We start from the raw sequence: 6,254 nt of genomic DNA, 5'->3' as shown, positions 1-6,254 counted from the left end.
TCAAATCTGCTCTCAGGGCGGTGCTGTGTGGCTGAAACCCATCGTGATTCGCAGAAGGCAGTGGAGGAGTTCTTAGAAGGGTCACACGAACCACTTCCGGATGGGTCACCATGCCCCGGAACACCCCTGATTGGACAAATCTCCTCTCAGGGTGGGCCTACCGGGGAGAAACCTCTCCTGATTGGTAGAGGGTAGTGGGAGGAGTTCTTAGAGGGGTCACATGACACACTTTGCTTCCAGTCGTGTGTCCTCCTTGACCCTGGAAGTAATATTCCCCATGGGTGGGACTTCCAGTGACAGGTGGTTGGGGCTTAAGGGGTCATGGGGCAGGGTTTAAGTGGCCAAGGGGAGGGGTTAGGGTTTGATTGATGGCAGGTCCCTTATACTATTTCCGGTTTCCATACTACTGAATCCCACCCTGCCAGCGTGCCCATTAACAGAAGGGGCCCACTCATTCCACTATCTCCCTAGCAACCAGCGGGCCTTGTAAGCATGGGCCAAAATGGCTGAGAACAATAGCTTGTTGTCCTGGGACACAGAGACTGATGATAAGGGACGCTTCTTGGGGTATGACGTTTAACCCCAGATTCCAAGATGAAAGCGAGGCCTGGGGCTTCAATGAGACTGATGGTGTGACTAGCTCACTGGATTTGTTATTTTACCTCATCTGGTTTAAGAAGCAATCCTTCCTTGGCAGATGCGTGGCCAAAGTCTCGTCCTTACAGATGTTTTGGCCACATGTGTGAATAAAAGCCAACAACCCCTGGAGAAGGAGATTAGCATGGCCCGTGGGTGATTAACCAGGGATGGGACAGTGACAGGCCAGATGTAATGGGAAACAACAGCCACATCTCCTCTCATAGTGACTTTATTCATAGGAATTCTTAGGTTGGAGCAGCCATCGATACGGCTCTTTAGTGGCCAACCTCCCACCGATCCCCTGGCTCTCCACGAACAGAGTGACTTTGTAAATGCTGCTGCCTGGCTTGGTCTCCTTTCCCCGGAGTGCTGTCCTCCCTCAATTGCGGGTGGGGATGGCCCCCCTAAGCTTCAGGTCTTAGACCCTGTATGAGCGTCTCTCTACAGAGTGGAGATCAGTAGCTCTTGTTTCCTCGTATATAAGGGTGCAAGATGGAATAGGTGGCCATGACCTGTGTCACCAGCTCTGGAGCCGGATGATGAACTGACTCTTTATTTGACAAACACCCTGATTATCCTAGCACGAAGATGTTTGCTTTTCATGCTGTACACAATTGGATTCATTAAAGGAGGAACCAGCAGGTAGATGTAGCCCAGGATAATTTGAAGCAAGGGAGAAGAGCTCTTCCAGTATCTGTGTATGACAGTCAGGCTGAACTCTGGCATGTAGAAGAGCAGGACGGCGCAGAGGTGGGAGACGCAGGTGTTCAGGGCCCTAAGGCATTTTGTGGGGGACGTGATGCTCAGCACTGCTTTGAGGATCATCACATAAGAGAGGAAAATGAGCAGCGAGTCCAACCCCACCGTTATGACTGTAATAAACAAGCCATAGATGTCGTTGACTGTGATGTCTGAACAAACCAGCTTTATGACGTCCTGGTGCAGGCAGTAGGAATGGGAGAGGATATTGGCTCAAAAGAATCGGAACCATTTCAGGAGAAAGGGGAGTTACAGATTGCGATGAAGCGGTCAAATGCCATCAACAAGAGCACAGAGGATTCAATGAATTGCAGAGAGTGGATGAAGAACATCTGGGCAAAACAAGCATCAAGGCTGATCTCTCTAGAGTTAAACAAGAATAGGCCCAGTATCGTCGGTATGGTGGCTATCAATAAGCTAAGGTCTGTGATGGCCAACATGGAAAGGAAAATGTACATGGGCTCATGGAGGATTGGATCTGTTTTTATAATGAACAGAATGACTGAATTTCCTACTATCGAAATAGCATACATGGAGCAGAAGAGGACAGAGACCCAGAGATGGACGTCTTCCTGCCCAGGTATCCCGGTGAGAAGGAACACTGCAGGTGTGAATTTGGTGTCATTGGCAGCTGACATACAGTACTGGGCAGGTCCGAGAAGATTTGAACTTTCCTTCCTGAAAGGAAAAAGAACAGGAAAGTAGATGATATTTAACGAGACATCTTTCTGCTCTGAGTGCAAATCTCGGATTCCCAGAAGCTCAAGGAAGATCAGAAAAAACATAGATTTGGATTTACACCCCCAATAGGATATGCCAATAGAAAGACAGGCACTGCCAGACTGGATCAGACCTGCAGTCCTTCTAGCCCAGTAACCCGTTACACATGCGTCAGGGGAAGATGGAAGAATCCCTGCAATAGGGAGCCATGAGATTGCCTGCTCCAAGGGAAAGTTTCCTCCAGGCACCCACTAGTTAGACATATTTTGTGGTGTAAATCCAGTCCCTCTTTGAATCCTGCTAATCCCTTGGCCCCATTGATATCTTGTGGATCAGAGTTCCACAGCCTATTGGAGCGCTGTGTGAGTTTGCAATAATGACATTCACACAGACACCCTTTCTGGCCCTCAACTTCAAAGTGTGGCCCATTGTATCATGACATGTGTGTACACATATGGCAAGTGCATGACGAACATGGTCATTGTGTTTATCTGTCCTGCATTTAAGTTATTCATAAACATGTTTCATTGCCTCATTATATACATTCTTTTTTTATTTTCTCTGCTCCTGTGAGTTCAAATTATGCCGCTGCCTCTTTGCAGCACATGGGATAAATTTTCAGGGTCTGGTTCTGAATTCAATAACGGCATCACTCCAGATTTACATGTGTAAATTCGACCAGAACCGGGATCTATTAACTTTCCCTTACCAAATGCTCCCAGTGATACACTCTGACCCCCAAGAATCCCTCCAAGAGAAGCTGAAGTGCTTTGCCCAGCGTATGTCGACTGAATCCAGAGGGTTTGATCATCCTACAGGTTCCCCTTCATCCTCACAGGACCCGCATCTGCTCCTCATGCAAGGGATTGTAGTTATCTGGTAAGTTACACACTAACATGGACAGTTACTTCAGCTGGATGAGGGAGGGGTTGTCATCGCAAATGGGTGAATAGTGCAAACACTAGGTTTGCACTAATATCCAGTTGAGTGTGCTAGTTACTTCAGCCATGCTTCTTTAACAGGTGATGGAGGTAAATTACATAAAAAGCTATTACACTGCTCTTTCTTGCACCTCAGCTCTACTCTTTGCTGAAACACAGGCCAGCAGTTCTGTTCTCTCAGGACTTTTTGGAAAGTCTTGTACGGGTATTGTAGTGTTATTGTTTGCATGACGCTGAATGTAAGTATTAGAAATGGCTTCTGCTCAGCTAGCAGGGGAGAGTACCATACAGCTGTTCACTGAACAGAGAGTTCATAGCACAAACCCATTGCAAACAGTATGTGGGGTACTTCTGAAAAACTTTCTAAAGCAAATGCCTTTAAGCACTAAAGTTACTGCTCCTTCCTGTAGCAATTCCAACAACTCAGCCACTGGCTTTCAATATGCATCTATGTCATGATTTTTTTGTTTGTAATATTTATATTACAATGAAAAGTTTTGGCATAACATTTACACAGCTGTACTTTGGCACACACATGTCAACCACAGGTACAATCCCAGCCGGACCTATTGAGCAGGCACAGTGCTCAGTGCTCCAGCCATATTGGGCGGTAACCCAGGGCCCAGTCTGAGGGTGGGAGAATGGCGGGTTTTCACCCCGTGAGAAAGGAGGCTACAGAGCCTGACATTTGGCCCTCAGAAACCAGAGAAGGGAAAGAGATGAACATAGCCCTGTAACTCTGAGGGGTACTTCAGGGCAGAAGTGCTGGAGCCTTCAGCCAGACAGGAAACAGAAATACAGGCAAGTCGCATCTTAGGCGCATTTAACATGCGCAAATTCAGCTTTGTGCAGATGGTGAAAACAGGGGAAAAAAAGAAAAATTACAATATAAAAACTGCATCTGCAGTGCAGGCGATTCCATCCGCCATTCAACTCAATGAGTGTTTCAGTAGACGTGGTTTTCCCTTTACGCGCTAACCGTGGAACGGAACCCTCGCGTAAGATGAGACTTGCTTGTATGCCCTCAGAGCAACGCAGCTCTGAATTCCTGCATCCACAATCGAGTCAAAGAATAAAATTGTTGAAAATGCATTTGCTGATTAAATTTCCAGCAGCAAATATACCTGATACGATTTGGGAAGGAGTCACTGATATGCCGTGGGGTCTCTTCTTCCGCAGCCCCTGGCAGGATCGGGCCCAGAGCACACGGAACGTCTAAAAATGGGACTCCTTGAGAAAATCGTTACTTGGGGCATCAGGGTTTTAATATTGCAAGCTCGCTTTGAATGTCAGATTTCTGTGTAGATTAAATTACTCACCATGGAGCATGGGCAGATGTAGTCATCGGAGAGGCTGCCTGGGCAGCAGGCAGCGTCTGTTCCCATAGGGAGGCTGCTGTCTTTATGAAGCCTGTCTGCACATTCCCTTGGGGGCCACTTGGCCATCAGGGAACCTCAGCTGCTTGGCTCAGTGTGCACCAGCTGTAACCCCTGTGACAGCCAAGGGCAAACTGCAGGAGGCCAAATCACAGGGGATGTGGGGTGATGCTGCCCAGCTGGACTGCAGTGGCAGCCCTGCTGCAGGCTCTATTCCTTATGGTTCCAATTAGTCACAAGCAAATCTTGGGGGTGGCCGAGTGGTAACAATGATGCTGTCACAGCTGTGATCTCGCTGAAATAAAATATAATCAAATATAATAAATAATAATAATTATAATATAGGACCAGATTTTTCCGAGGCAGCCCCCTTCCCTGCATTAGAAACCCAGATTTCAGGACAGGCCAGGGAGATTCCACAAGGCTCCATATATGGAAATTTCCCTCAGATTTTTCCAGGAGGGGAGGTCCCTTCTCTCTGAATGTAAAGGGTGACCAAGGATCCAGGGATCTCCAGAGTTATGCACAGATCTCAGGGATCCACTGGGAGCTCAGCCCACCCACCCACAATCCCTGTGTCTCCACAACTGCTTTAGGACCCTCTCCAGCTCCTTGCTAGCACAGGTTTATCAGAGATGTGCTACCAGGGCCTGTCCTTGAATACTGCGTGCAGATGTGGTTGCCCCACCTTAAAAAAGATATATTGGAATTGGAAATGGTTTAGAAAAGGGCAACAAGAATGACTGGGGTATTGAACAGCTTCTGTATGAGGAGAGATTAATAAGACTGGGACTTTTTAGCTTGGAAAAGAGGCGACTAAGGGGGGATATGACAGAGGTCTATAAATCATGAGTGGTATAGAGAAAGTAAATTAGGAAGTGTTATTTACTCCTTCTCATAATACAAGAACAAGGGGCCACCAAATGAAACTAATAGGCAGCAGGTTTAAAACAAACACAAGAAAGTATTTTTTTCACGCAACGCACCGTCAACCGCTGGAACTCCTTGCCAGAGAGTGTTGTGAAGGCCAATAGTATAACGAAGTTCAAAAGGGAGCTAGATAGATTCATGGAGGATAGATCCATCAATGGCTATTAGCAGGATGGGCAGGAATGGTGTCCCTAGCCTCTGTTTGCCAGAAGCTGGGAATGGATGACAGGGAATGGATCACTTGATGATTCCCTGCTCTGTTCATTCCCTTGGGGCACCTGCCACTGGCCACTGTCGGAAGACAGGACACTGGGCTGGATAGCCCTTTGTCTGAGTCTGAAGGTATTGTCAGCGCAGCCCCGGGCTGCCCGGGCACTCGGAAGAGAGACTGGAGGGTGGGTGGATGAAGAGCTTGTGAGGGTGGAACACTGAATACCTCCTGAGGTCCCTTCCAACCCTGAGATTCTATGATTCTATGAATGTAAAGTAATGCACATTGGAAAAAATAACCCCAACTATACATACAATATGATGGGGGCTAATTTAGCTACAACGAGTCAGGAAAAAGATCTTGGAGTTATCGTGGATAGTTCTCTGAAGATGTCCACGCAGTGTGCAGAGGCGGTCAAAAAAGCAAACAGGATGTTAGGAATCATCAAAAAGGGGATAGAGAATAAGACTGAGAATATAGTATTGCCCTTATATAAATCCATGGTACGCCCACATCTCGAATACTGTGTACAGATGTGGTCTCCTCACCTCAAAAAAGATATTCTAGCACTAGAAAAGGTTCAGAAAAGAGCAACTAAAATGATTAGGGGTTTGGAGAGGGTCCCATACGAGGAAAGATTAAAGAGGCTAGGACTCTTCAGCTTGGAAAAGAGGACAC

The 6,254-nt window shown here is 47.0% G+C and overlaps 1 pseudogene; it reads right to left on the bottom strand.

Moving 5' to 3' along the window:
* Positions 1-1,191: 1,191 nt before the first annotated feature.
* On the bottom strand, positions 1,192-2,066 carry LOC123374767 (annotated as a pseudogene).
* Positions 2,067-6,254: the final 4,188 nt, after the last annotated feature.

Source organism: Mauremys mutica, chromosome 1 (assembly GCF_020497125.1).
Source record: "Mauremys mutica isolate MM-2020 ecotype Southern chromosome 1, ASM2049712v1, whole genome shotgun sequence".
Classification (NCBI taxonomy): Eukaryota; Metazoa; Chordata; order Testudines; family Geoemydidae; genus Mauremys; species Mauremys mutica.
The sequence above is the reverse complement of the archived record's forward strand: the minus strand, read 5'-3'. Positions and strand labels throughout refer to the sequence as shown.